The sequence below is a fragment of the Hibiscus syriacus genome, unplaced genomic scaffold (genome assembly GCF_006381635.1).
Source record: "Hibiscus syriacus cultivar Baekdansim isolate YM2019G1 unplaced genomic scaffold, ASM638163v2 tig00116954_pilon, whole genome shotgun sequence".
Taxonomy (NCBI): domain Eukaryota; kingdom Viridiplantae; phylum Streptophyta; class Magnoliopsida; order Malvales; family Malvaceae; genus Hibiscus; species Hibiscus syriacus.
The window spans coordinates 1,007,058-1,021,692 of NW_024063483.1; positions in this window are offsets into that span (position 1 = coordinate 1,007,058).

A 14,635-nucleotide genomic window follows, 5' to 3' on the forward strand; every position below is an offset into this window, starting at 1 on the left:
AGAAGATGTCGGGTTTGAAAGATGGTCAAGAGTACATCAACTTGGAGCAAGATATGGTTTCATGACGTCTAATAGTGCAGAATCAATCAACGCTCTAAGTCGTCATTCCCGGAAATTACCCATTACTATGTTAATGGAGTTTTTTCGAGCCTCTATTCAACAGTGGTACTACAAGAAAAGAAACCATGCAGGTATTATTTCTTTGAATTCGTAACTTATATATTATATATTTTACTAAGTATTGTTTATTTAAATTTACAGGAACATTGGAACATCGTGTTACACCATGGACTGAAAAAAAGATAACGAAACGTGTTGTGAAGTCAACGTCATGGAGAGTTGAACCATGTTCAAACACTTTGTTTCAAGTACTGGATAATAACTTAAATGGCTAGTCGATCTAAATGCAAAGACGTGTAGTTGTATGAAATGGCAAAATCTGGTTATCCGTGTGGCCATGTTATAAAGTTGCTCTTCATTTAAACCAAGATGATTCAAGCGCATACGCTATGGATTGCTACACTACAGAAGTTTATCGACAGACTTATGCCGAGATTGTCTACCCTATTCCACATCCTTCTGAGTGGGACATACCAGATGACTTACAAACAGTTTTGCCACCAGCCATGGACAGAAGGCTACCTGGCCGACCAAAAAGTCACGATCGTATACCGTCTAAGGGTGAAGAGAAGAAGAGATCGACATGTAGTCGGTGCAAGGAAAGTGGTCATACAAGGTTGACATGTGGATCACCAGTGCCATCAAAATCATCTTTTTCCTCTACCAAAATATGGATCCTCATCAAAATCCAAAGCTCATATGGTGTCAAGCAAAAGGCAATCATCTTTAAAATCCCAATCACAATTGGCTTCACCTTTTGAGATGTTAACTTAGGTGATTTTTAAATGCAAACGTTGTATTATGTGGATTTATGTGTGAACTTTTAACATTTTCAGTTGAATTAATGACTCAGGCCAACCATTTTGACTTAACCAACTCTTGTTATTCAGTTGTTATCACTATTAGGCATGCATTTGACTATCGCAACACGGAAATTACAATCGCAACGCGAAATGAAAATCCCAACATGAAAATCGCAATGCGGAAATGAAAATCGCAACGAGAGAATCGCAATGCGAAATGAAAATCGCAATGCGAAATGAAAATCGCAACGACAGAATCGCAATGCGAAATGAAAATCGCAATGCGAAATGAAAATCGCAACGACAGAATCGCAATGCGAAATGAAAATCGCAATGCGAAATGAAAATCGCAACGACAGAATCGCAATGCGAAATGAAACTCGCAATGCGAAATGAAAATCGCAATGCGAAATGAAAATCGCAATGCGAAATGAAAATCGCAACGAAAGAATCGCAATGCGAAATGAAAATCGCAATGCGAAATGAAAATCGCAACGAGAGAATCGCAATGCGAAATTATAAACGCATTGCGATTTCATTTCCGCATTGCGATTTTCATTTCGCATTGCGATTCTCTCGTTGCGATTTTCATTTCGCATTGCGATTTTCATTTCGCATTGCGATAGTCATTTTTGCCTTCAACATAATGCAGATTGAAATCAACAAAATCAACCATTACATTTCAATCAATTAAACAAGCACAAATAAGAATTATGTTCGCATCAATTACACAAATCAACTTTTACAAATCATCTTTACAAATCAATTAAACAATCAAAAAATAAGCAATAATTCTTATTTCCGATCATCTACTATTGAATCAACTTTTACAAATCAATTAAACAATCAAAAAACAATCAATTAAACTATTGAATCAAACTTTTGCAGCTCGACATCATTTTCACGCAGTTCACTTCTGAGATTAACCTGCAGAAACCAAACATTTGTTCAAACAACACTTTCTACACATCTAAAACCTACAAACAGCAAATTATTGAATTCTAGTTACTTAACCAAACATTTTCAAACCAAAAGTATATAAACTTACCAATTGTTTATGGACATTTTATAACGCGGATGCAGGTAGGCAGCGTCTCGTATATATCGATTTAGCCATATAATGCCGAAACCACAAGCCTACTGCAGCTTTATCTCTATCGGTGGGAGGTAGATACTTGATGCTTCCCGTCGTCAAACGCTCCAACGCCAAGCATACGAGAGGACCACAATCTCCTCTGGCTCCGCTCGTTGTTGTGGCGCGGTCTCGTCTCTAATAACTGTAATATTGAGCTTCTTTGGCTTCTTGTTTCCAGAACGAGTCCAATAATTGATCGCATCCAAGAATTTAGCCAAATGAGAGCTCCATCCCTTAATAACATCTCTTAAATCAGCCAATGATATGTAATTTATCATGCTGTCATACACTATTGTCTTAAGGGATGGGAGCTGAAGCTCGACGAGAATCCAATGTTTACGTTCCAAAACAGGGATAAACACCTGCAATCATAAGTAATAATTCATTCATTTGCGCACTTATTTCATAAAACCTTTAAACTCAATCTAAAATAAATACTAACCTTATCGACCTCCCACCATGCAGGATAAAGTTTAGCTTGTCCATTGCCCAAATCAAATGATTCATCTCGTGCATTCTTCAAGTGAACGGCGTGAAAAGACGTCGGCATAATTGTATATCGTATATTTTTATTTTTCTTAAGTTTTCTTATTATTAGAAGACGTGTCACCCACGCATCGATATGCTGTTTTACAAAAAAAGACATATATTAGTGACTTACATAAATTTAAAAAAAAAATTAATCAAATTGAAATATAAGAAAAATATAAGACTTACCCCCCCATCGAAATAGCCATTGTCTTCGACCCCTAATAATACGCCCCACCAAGACCGATCAAGCAACAAATAGATATCATCGGTGAGCTTGCATATGTCAGTGAAACACCCCTGGCTCTGCTCATGTAGATAAAAATCAACAGCGGTCTTAGCCCAAAGGGTGTTATCCAGAATTGTGTCCGGTAGTTGTTCCCTCTCCTCTTCAGATACCGGTATGGTACTGGCCGGTAACTCATACGAGAGCCAACTTGAATCCATCATGTCCGGCACGTCAGAGGGTTTCTCAAGAAGCCTACATATGACGCCATGTGAATCGGGCTCTTGAATGGTGGGAGGGACCTCTTCAATGATGACAGTGGCCTCTTGAACGGTGGGAGGGGACTCTCGAGGAATGATAGGGGGGGCCTCTTCAACGATAGGAGTGGACTCTTGAGGGATGACAGGCGAGTCGGGCTTCTTCTTGCGGTGTCTTCGCACTATTGGGGTGTACGGAGACTTAATAGCACGTGCACGCTGTCTGATGCGTGAACTCCGTCGTGCAAGCATAACCCGACGTAAAGCATCCACTCTATCAGGCCGCTAAATAATTAAATACAAAAATCAGTAAATAAACAGACATGATATTTAAACAGTGAAACAAAGACAAATATGTTTCAAACTTGCATTGTATTCACCCAAGTCATTATTCTATCATAGTTCACAAAATGCATCAGATAACAAAGAAAAATATGTTTCAAACTAATACCCTGAAGTTAGTATTTGTCTTTGTTTTGTCTATTGGTTGAAGTAATGCAATCCATTCAAGTTTCAATTTGCAGAAGAAGAAATAGTTTACTTTCGCAACACGAAACTTAAAATCGCAACGCGAAACCAAAATCGCAACGCGAAATGAAAATCGCAACGAAAGAATCGCAACGCGAAATGAAAATCGCAATGCGATTTTGGTTTCGCGTTGCGATCTTGTCGTTGCGATTTTGGTTTCGCGTTGCGATTCTGTCGTTGCGATTTTCATTTCGCGTTGCGATTTTGGTTTCGCGTTGCGATTTTAACTTTCGTGTGCGAAAGTAAACTATTTCTTCTTCTGCAAATTGAAACTTGAATGGATTGCATTACTTCAACCAAAGACAAAACAAAGACAAATACTATTTCACAGTGTTAAAGAATACAAAGTTTAGCAGAATTGGCAGCAACCGAACAAATTTACTTTCAACCAAAAGACAAAACAAAGACAAATACTATTTCACAGTGTTAAAGAATACACAGTTTAGCAGAATTGGCAGCAACCGAACAAATTTACTTTCAACCAAAAGACAAAACAAAGACAAATACTATTTCACAGTGTTAAAGAATACACAGTTTAGCAGAATGGCAGCAACCGAACAAATTTACTTTCAACCAAAAGACAAACAAAGACAAATACTATTTCACAGTGTTAAAGAATACACAGTTTAGCAGAATTGGCAGCAACCGAACAAATTTACTTTCAACCAAAAGACAAAACAAAGACAAATACTATTTCACAGTGTTAAAGAATACACAGTTTAGCAGAATTGGCAGCAACCGAATAAATTTACTAAGCAATCTAAGTGAAATGGCTAATCTAAGTGAAATTACGAGTAAATTTATCATTAAGTTAAATATGGAAAATCTTAAACTTACCTCATTGCGTAGAGTATGAACCTCATTCTGCAACGATACTATCATCTCACGTAGAGCGGCAACCTCACCACGTAAAGTTGACACCTCCACACGCCATGCACCATCGTTATCGCGTAGAGTACCGATCTCCTCACGCAAGGCATTGACCTCATCACGTAACTCCCTTGACTCATCCCGTTGAGGTGGAGGTGGAGAACAGGGAGATAGGAGTCGTGGCATCTTTGCCGGTCGCCTATCATGAGGTGATGGTGGAGAAGAGGCTCGATGATGTGACGGGATAGGTGATGGCTCTCGTTCTAGAGGTGTATAGTCGGGTCTATCGGGTGATGGCTCTAGGTGAGGTGATGGCTCTCGAATTGGAGGAAGTGGATGCTGCTCATCATCCGTGCCATCAAAAAAACTCTGACTAGCTTGCCACCAATCAGTGGCAAGCTCTTCCTCCGTGGGTGTCAGTCTTTGTAATGGAATGTTGGCCTCCTAAAATATAAAAACTCAAACAAAGTTAAACGTCTACTATTAATAACTAGTTTATATATTATATGAAAGTATTTGTGTTAACTTACATTATTTATTGTCGCATATGGTATTAAGTCTTCCCAATCCAACAGAGTTTCCTCTTCCAGGAAATAGCCCCCAGGAATATGTACATTTGACGTTTTATTGCATGTACGCATGCTGGGGAAAGCCTCGAATATCCAAATCTACAAACAATATAATAACAAATTAGTAATTGTTAAATAATTAATTATAATTTTAGAAACATTATATAGAATTCTTACCTTAAAGGCCCAAACAAAGCCTGACAAAGTGTATTTGGACCCATCGCCCCGCAAACTTTTGCGGTCATCAAAGGCAGACGACAACTTAGTCCAGGTAGCTTTCCATATACGAACCCCACGGAAACAGATTCCATGCATTCAGGTCCTCTACCAATATTATTAGCTCCCGATGAATAGGTTGTCTGGCCTCTGCCTAAAAAGCCGGCATACACAAGTAGTAGAAGGCATACTCGGACAACATCGACGTCATCCATCCGAGTGAAACCAGCTTTCTTATTAAACAATTTCTTCAGGTCGTCGACATGTAGGTTCGGCTTCTCCATTGACTCATCCGGAAAAACCCGGGATAACCATGATGGGCGGGCGATATGACGAGTGTACGGCCTACATCATCGTGTCCGAATCGTAGACCAGTGATTAAGCAGAACTCCTTCCGCCCAAAGCAAGTATACGCTGGTGGAAAATGAAACCATATCTCTTCCTCACCACGTTGTATACTGTCGGGTAGATTTGATGTCATGGTCTGAAGCCACAAATGGGTCAAATTAGCATCTCCACCCGGATGCTGTACTCTCAGCCATGGCCCGAAGCAGGTTTCCTCAAACAATTGTCTTTGAGCAGGTGAAAGCTTCGAAGCAATTGTAGTGGCCAGGCTGACTTTATTTCTCAAGGTCAATTGAGCCGAAAAAAATTTCTACAAAAACAATAAACATACCAAGTTAGATATACCAAAAACTACACTGTGAAGATATACCAAAAACAATAAACATAAAAAGTAGTAGTTTATTCTTGAAACTAAAATTTGCAACACTGTTTTGTCTTTTGGTTGAAATGAAAATCGCAACGAGAGAATCGCAACGCGAAATGACAATCGCAACGAGAGAATCGCAACGCGAAATGAAAATCGCAACGAGAGAATCGCAACGCGAAATAAAATCGCAATGCGATTTTGGTTTCGCGTTGCGATTCTCTCGTTGCGATTTTCATTTCGCGTTGCGATTATCTCGTTGCTATTGTCATTTCGCGTTGCGACAGTCATTCTCTCGTTGCGATTTTCATTTATCTCGTTGCGACTCTTCTGCAAATTGAAACTTGAATGGATTGCATTACTTCAACCAAAAGACAGAACAAAGACAAAGACAAATACTAACTTGAAAATCGCAACGAGAGAATAGCAACGCGAAATGAAAATCGCAACGAGAGAATCGTAACGCGAAATGAAATCTAAGTGAAATGGTTAATCTATTATTGAGATGACCAGTAAACTTATCATCAGTTTCAATATGAAAACCTACAATAATGCAAACATTTCAAAATAAAAATAATTAAAAAAACTAACCCTCGGAGGTTGATTTTCCATTTCTGAATATTGTGAGGGATTTCTGACCGTGAATGGTTGTGAGGGATTTCGCCGGAGATGGGGACGGAAATCTTCGGAGATGGGGACGGATTTCTTCGCCGTAGAGAGTGAGAGATGGAGATGGGACTGAGTTGTGATTTTAGGTTTTAGGTTATGAGTTGCGATTACGGGATTTTGTCTTAATATTCGTTTTTGTAATTTGAAAATAAAATACGCGTAGCGATTATAATGGCGCTTTAAATATCGCGTTGCGATTTACGGATACGCGTTGCGATTTTATGTATTATCGTTGCGATTTACCGATACGCGTTGCGATATACGGATACGCATTGCGATTTACCCATACGCGTTGCGATTTACGGATACACGTTGCGATTTACGGATACGCATTGCGATTTATGTGTTCGCGTTGCGATTTTCATATTCGCGTTGCGATTTTGGAAAATCGCAACGCGAATTTGACTATCGCATTGCGATTTTCAAGAATCGCGTTGCGATTTTGGAAACTGATTTGCGATTCTGGGGATCGCGTTGCGATTTTTATTTCGCGTTGCGATTTTGTTGGTCATTTTGGCAAATCCAAAAAAAGTTGGTTAAAATCGTATATTATAACTTTTTTTTGGTCACTGAGACGATTTTCTCTAGTATTTATTTATATCTATCATTCTTTTACGTTGTTTGGTTGTGTTTTTAATCTTTTCATTTTATACATATATTTCAAAAATATTAAATTTTAATTTGACCCTTAAACTTTATCAAGATATGAATTTAGTTAAAACTTTAATCAAAGTCTTAATTAATAAAAGAGTCTCTATTTAATTTGACCCTTAAACTTTAATCGTGTGGAGGCTCTCTTATTTTCAGGTCGGGTGAACCAAAAACAAAACTAATCCGACTTATGCCGATCCCTATGCGTGATAGTCTAATCAACTATTTAAATAAAAGAGTCTTCCCACTAGTCTTCCTTTTGCACGTCCCCTCCATCTTTTCAAGGAACAAACGTAATATCTTACGTAAGAAATGAACTTTAAATAATTTAAAATAAATTTATAAATATTAAGGGCTAAAAAAGGGTTTTTAGTAAAAAATATATATTTTTATAATGTATATATTAATTTAAAATTCTTAAGAAACACAATTGTCTCTACTCACCTCTTCGATCTATCTTTATTCTCTCCCTATCCCTTTATAAAACCCACTTCCCGCTCTTTACTAAAGAATGTTCTATAGTATGTTGGTGTTTAAAAATTACATGTGGAAATCAAATTCAAATCAAACACTGCAGAAACATAAATTAACTTTTTGAAATAGAATTCATGTGAGCAGTGGATAGAAAAGCATTTGACTTTGATCGACGGACACGCCGTTTTGAATTAAAAATGGGAGGCTGAGCCGTCATGTATATTTTTTGACCAAATTCGGTGAATTCTCAAACTCTAGAAATATTTTGACTTCTGCTTTTCGTTTCGGATAATTAAGTTTAGATTTAATTTTTTTAATTGGATAAAAAAAGAATAATCATAAAATTTCTATGAGAAATATATGCCAGCGAGATGACCATACATCGTATCCATCATCGTCAACAGTCACTTGACGTCAGGAATTAAAAATGGGTATTGAGCTCAAATTTGATGAATTTTATATGATTCAATTTTTTTAATAAATATTTGACTTTATATTGATTGAATTGAATTTTTCAAAAGATGAGGTTGAACTCAGTTTAGAGTAAAAAAAACCTCTAATACAAGATAATATTATGAATGTTTTTTATATTTTTAGAGATAATTGTAATATATAATTATCTTTATTTTTTCAATCGGACCCTTATTTTATTAAATAAAAATAAGGATTTAGATCACGATTAGAACTTAGATCAAATTAAATCTTTAATACAAAATTAGATGAAACCTTTCTAAACTCTAATTAGATCAAATGACAACGAATGATATAATGTTTGAGTTTGGATTTAAATCAATTAAAAACTTGACGTGATCCAATCCATACTCATCTCAATTTGAGACTATAAATTCTAAGGATAAGATGACAATTTTTCGACCATCAATGCCCAACAAAAGAGAGCTTCTCTCTTAGTTCTCAAATATCTTATTCCTTTTCTTTGAGAGTTTCATTTAATTTCTCATGAATAATCATATAACAATAATCTTTTATTCAGCAAATTTTTAAATGTTACAAAATAATTAGTAAACTTTTCAAATGATTAGAAAATGATCATAAAAAATTATTAAATTATTACAAAATGATTATTAAATTTATCAAGTTATTATGAATAATATATAAACTTAATAAAAAAATATTATTTTATAAATAATTTAATAATTTTAATGATTATTTTATAATTTTTAAAAATTAATTTTTCCTTCATAATTTAAATTAGAATAATACAATATGCACATGTTAATTAAGCTCTATATATTTTCAAAAAAAGTTATTAATAAAAAATGTTTTAACATAGTTCAGCTGTGATATACTTTACCCTTGATTTTCTCACAGATAGCAAGTTCAAATTTGCGACTTTACACGTAGGTTCAAGGATGAGGAACAACGACGTCACCAGTAACTTCAATTTCAATTTCTTTCTTGTATATCACTTAATGGATTCACCGTTAACTCATCACCAGTAAGTTCAATTAAGTAATTAATTAATAAAAATGAAATACGTTACTTGCATATGTCTAATCAAGTGTAATTTTAATATTAGCCAGGTCTAAATTGAAAACGTGATGAGCTTCCTGAGGGGGTTGAGTGAGCGTGGAAATCTCCATGCTTCGGCAATATCCCATGCAAGCAAGGCAGTCAGCAAGCCGATTAGTTACCCTTGGAATGTGACTGATTCTAACGCTCTAGGACCGATTGAGAACATCATGGATTCTCCTAAGAAGCGTAGGCTCAAACGACTGGGGAGGATGCAACAACCCATAATTCGGCTTGGAGGGCAGTGCATTTGTCGATTCTCCTGCTATATCCAACGATCCACTTACCTTCTCATCTCGAAATACACCTCCACTCGCTGCTTCCATGGAGCTCGGTTGCATCGCTTCATCCGTGTTTAACTTTAAAACTTCTAGAGGAGGAGGCTTCCATTTGGTCGCTTCATCCGTGTTTAACGTTAGCCGGAGTATTGGCAGAATCTGTAGGATGACGCCGGCGGCACCTCTCCACCACTATCCAAGGTCCAAAATCAACGTTCTCCGAGCATGCCTGGTTAACTTCAGGTTGATTACTAACCTCGGGAGATGATTCTCCTTACTATTATCATTCGTGGTATGATGAACCTCCGAAGATAGACAGAGGAAGCGATGGTTGGATTTGTAAAACTACAAGCCTCATTCTTGTGTCCGAATCGACCACATGAAAAGCAAATGAGTGGCAAGTTTTCATATTCCACGATTTGAATTTTATCTCCCACAACAACCTTAGAAATTAGCAGTTTAGTAAGGTTAATATAAACTGCAACCCTTGCGAATCTACTTCGATGGCTAATCTCGTTATGAAAATCAAGTTTAGCAACCTTACCAACCAAACTTCCAATACCATGGAGAATTTTCTTGTTATACAAATATTCGGGAAGCCCAGAGAATCGGATCAAGGCAATGACAGACGTTCGGTAAGGATGAGATGTTCGAAAATCCATCGTCTAAGGTTGAACGGTGAGGTATTGGCCATAGATAATCCAGGGTCCATCGGCCAAAACCTTAATGTAGTCTTCCTCATTTTTGAACCTAACCAAAAAAATATCCATTCTATATATCCATTAGGGTGAATGGTTGAGACGGATGCCACAGACCATAGACTTTATTAGAGAGGGTACTCAGCCCTATGTTCCTTCCTAACAACTTCAGGATCAACGTGTTGGCCATGCTAGCTTCCATCTTTTTATACTCACATTCAGAGAATTGTATAGATGGTAAACTAAAACGAGTGCCAATGATAATGTCATCATCTTCGATGACAAAGTCATTAAGGTCCTTAGTCGCAGCGTTAGCTTCACTGTCCAATATCGAGGCATAGGAATGGTTTTGGGTAGATGGACTGTCTATGCTCATCTCTTGCAATTGTAAACCAGCCTCCGGATGGAGAAGAGAGGGGACAGAAGTCTCGGTTACCACAGGGCCTTCCGGTTCTTCGCTAATAGGATCAACAATGGCCATCTCCAGATCTTGAACGTCAGCATCATCTGGAGGCTTGAGGCGAACTTTTTTGGTGGTGTCGTAATCCGCCAGAGTAACACGGGGGAGTTTGTCGCTATTCATTTTTTAATAAATTTTATTTTAATATTCAAATGTATATAAAATTTTAATTCAATTTTTATGCAATGGGTTAATTATTTTTTATTATATTCATATCCTATCTGATATTGATATTTCTTAAGACTACATGATTACTTGCGCATGAAATAGGTGTATTTATTTATTTATTTATTTATTATTAAAATAAAAAAAATGATTCGCCCGTAGTCTAAGGATTTTAAGGATCAATTGATATATCATAAAAATGATTTAATCTTATATTTTAATATCCAAATTGCATATTGATAGATCAATTTAAATTAATTATTGTATAAATGTATTACGAGAATTCTTGAATGATACGTTAGATAGCATGTACAATATTATCATTTTTAAATCCATAACCTTTTTGTTTTATATAAGTTTAATGTCTTTCACTTTTTTAAAGTGTAATATTTTGTCTAACTCAGTATGATGGCATCCTCGTCGTATGTTAGTGTCACGGTTGCCCATGTTGTCTACCTCATTCATTAATACGCTCAATGTTAAATCAAACAATCAAATAGTCATTATAATACCACTTATCACTTGATAGTTATTACATTTATGAAAGATGTCTAATCAAGTACAGAAGTAAGATTTTATATTAGAGGTAAATTATAAAATTTTAAGGTAGAATAAACTTATAAAATTTAGGATGGCCAAAATAGATTATCAATATCAAATATAAAAAGAAAAAAATTGAAATATATAGAAATTTAATTTTTTTTAGGAAGATGATCGCTCCAATCCCATTTGATCCATCCATGTGTCTAATAAAGTGTGCAACATCATCCCTTTTGGATTTCAAGATTTTCATTTTATTTTCCGACGTGAGATTAATCCCCATCATCTCTTGATGGCAATTATTCTAACACAATTTTTTCATTTACCTTCAAAATTTAAATCACGCATTGATTAATTAGTAATTAATTAAGATACGTTGGCCTAAAATATTTAAAGCAATTAATTAGTTATTAATTGAGAAATAAGTATTATAATTGGACCCAATCTGCAAAATACATATATATTTTATGATGTAATTTTTTAAGACTTATTAATTTTAAAATTGAATAATTTACCCATAATTCCATCCGATTTCGTCGTTGCCTAAGGCCTCCACTTACCCACACAAACAAAACATCGTTAGTAATTTTTTTATTAAAAGTCGATTTATGTTTTATTTTTATTCTAAATCAATTTATAGAAAATAATTAATTGTCTATTATGCCAAAAAGTAAATGAGTTTTCTTTTTTTTTTAAAAGGTTTTGTGGAGGTTTAGAAGGGCAAGTAGGGGAATGGCGTGAAGGTGGCGAAGGAAATTGCGTGCAAGCTCAAGCAAGTGCAAAATACAAACACAACCCGACATTATAGTTTGGAATGAATAAAGAAATAAAATTCTATATCGTTATATTGAAAAACAAAATTGCAATACAATTTAGGATAAACTACGCGTTTAGTATCTAAACTATCAGTTTTTTTTCATTTTAGTACTTAAACTTTTAATTTTTTTAAAATCGTACCTATAGTTTAGTTTTTGTTTCATTTTAGTATTCCGTCATTAAAAACTTAATGCGTTTAGTACATAAACTATTAGTCTTAGTCCGCTTTAGTACCTAAACTTTAATTTTTTTTTTAAACTTAATGTTAGTTATTTAACGAAATATTAAAATGAAATAAAAACTAAATGTTATGTATAGTTTTAAAAAAATTAATATTTAAGTACTAAAACATACCATAACTGATAATTTAGATACTAATTACGCATTTACCATTTGATGAAAAATTTAAAAAACAGAATAAAAATATATAATCGATACAAGAATTTCGGATCGTGTCTGTCACTTATATATATACACGTCGAGTTTTCTAAGGTTAATGTACTTTTGCATAACTTTTGTAATATTATCTCCGATCATTGTGAATTTTCTTTTGTTTTGCTCGTGATATTTTTGCCAAAAATTTTCACGTAAATTTATGTGATATTTTCTTTCTCCTTTAATTTACTATCGACAGTTTGACATTATCTTTCATAATTCGTAATAATTAATACAATGCATAAATAAAATTATAATTACTCTCTCAACAAATATTAATATTATTATAATTAATATATTCATATAATTATATGCGTAATCAATTATTACTATACATGAAATAATATATGATAACAGAAATATACAATGGCGGATGCACTCTTATGTTAAAATAGGTACGTGTTTATACTAAAATTTGAATTTTCTTCAATTGCTGATTAATTTTATTAATTGTGTTTGCCCTAAAAAACTTTTATGTGACTAATATATATGTGTCTACCCTGAAAATAATTTTAGATTCACCACTAGAAATATATATATATATATATGTATAATTAATTAAATCAGAATAATTATATTAATGCTCAAATATGAATACTTAAAAGATATGATATTTCATCTTAATTTGCTTACCTTATAAAATTTAATTTATTGTTTTTAAATTATTTTTATATAATTTACATTTTACTAAATTAATAATTATTTTCAATAATAGCATGAACCAATTTGCCTCAGTGATTAAAGGAATCGTTATTGTTCCTAAAAGTCACTCCGTAATTGTTATGGAGAATTAATATTTAGTATCAATTGTATATAACAAGTTCTCAGTTTGAAAACATTTTTATAATATTATACATGTTATATATAGTTTCATACAATTATTATATGATTTAAGTTGTAAAAATAAAAAAAAATTAGTTATCCATAAATAGATAAATAATTCAAAATTAATATTACGTTTTAAAGAAAAATAATAAAATATACTTTATTACTTCAAGTGCAAAATGGAGATCCAGATCTTCTAAGTGCCAAGTCTAGTCTCTTGCGATAAAAAAAATTTAAAAGTAGAAAACTAAGAGTGAGCTTTAGAGCTCAATATGATCTTAAAGTGATGCATATACCTTTCGAGCACCAACGACCGCTAAAATGATTGAGCGTTCATTGTTAAATGATTGAGAGTACTTAAAATAGACACTACTTTATAATCAACTTAGCTTAATTAAAAAAAATATATGCAGATATATATAATTGTATAGAATAATAATGGCTCACTCAAATAGATGTGTGTCCAACGTAGTCATTTTCAATTTCTTTTAATATGGAAATTTCCTTCTTATCGGCATTCTCTAGTTTCTTGGGCTGTCCTTTTTTGAACTTTGAAATCTATATCAATTATTCCTTTCGAAATACAGTTGAATTTGAATCTATAAAATTATATTTATAGTCCTTGAATTATATTAAAATGTATTTTTTTCAGTCGACTTTTAAATGTTATAAAATATTCTTTAAATTTATCAAACTACTATAAAAATTCATTGATTGATTAATTCGGATATCATATTACAAAGGCTAATTCATGAGATAATTTTCTCAATTCAAATTGCTTTAACTATTAATTAGTAATTTCTCTCTTTCAAATAAATATGATTTTTAAGTATTATTTTTTTTAAATATAGTAATTAATTCATAAGAAATAAGTAATAAATTGCTCAATATTTTTTTAAAATTATTCATAATTCTACTAAATTCTTAACTACTTAAATTTAAAAATATCTCACAATTTAATGTATCGGAATCTTTAACTTTTAGATTACTGTAATATTATCGATGATAACGGAATTAATACTTATGGGTTCCGAAATATATTTCTTGAGTAATATCTTAATTTTTCCAACGAATTAAAAACCAAATTGTAACTATTTTTGCCTGATTATGAACCCCCTACCCAACAGTAAAAG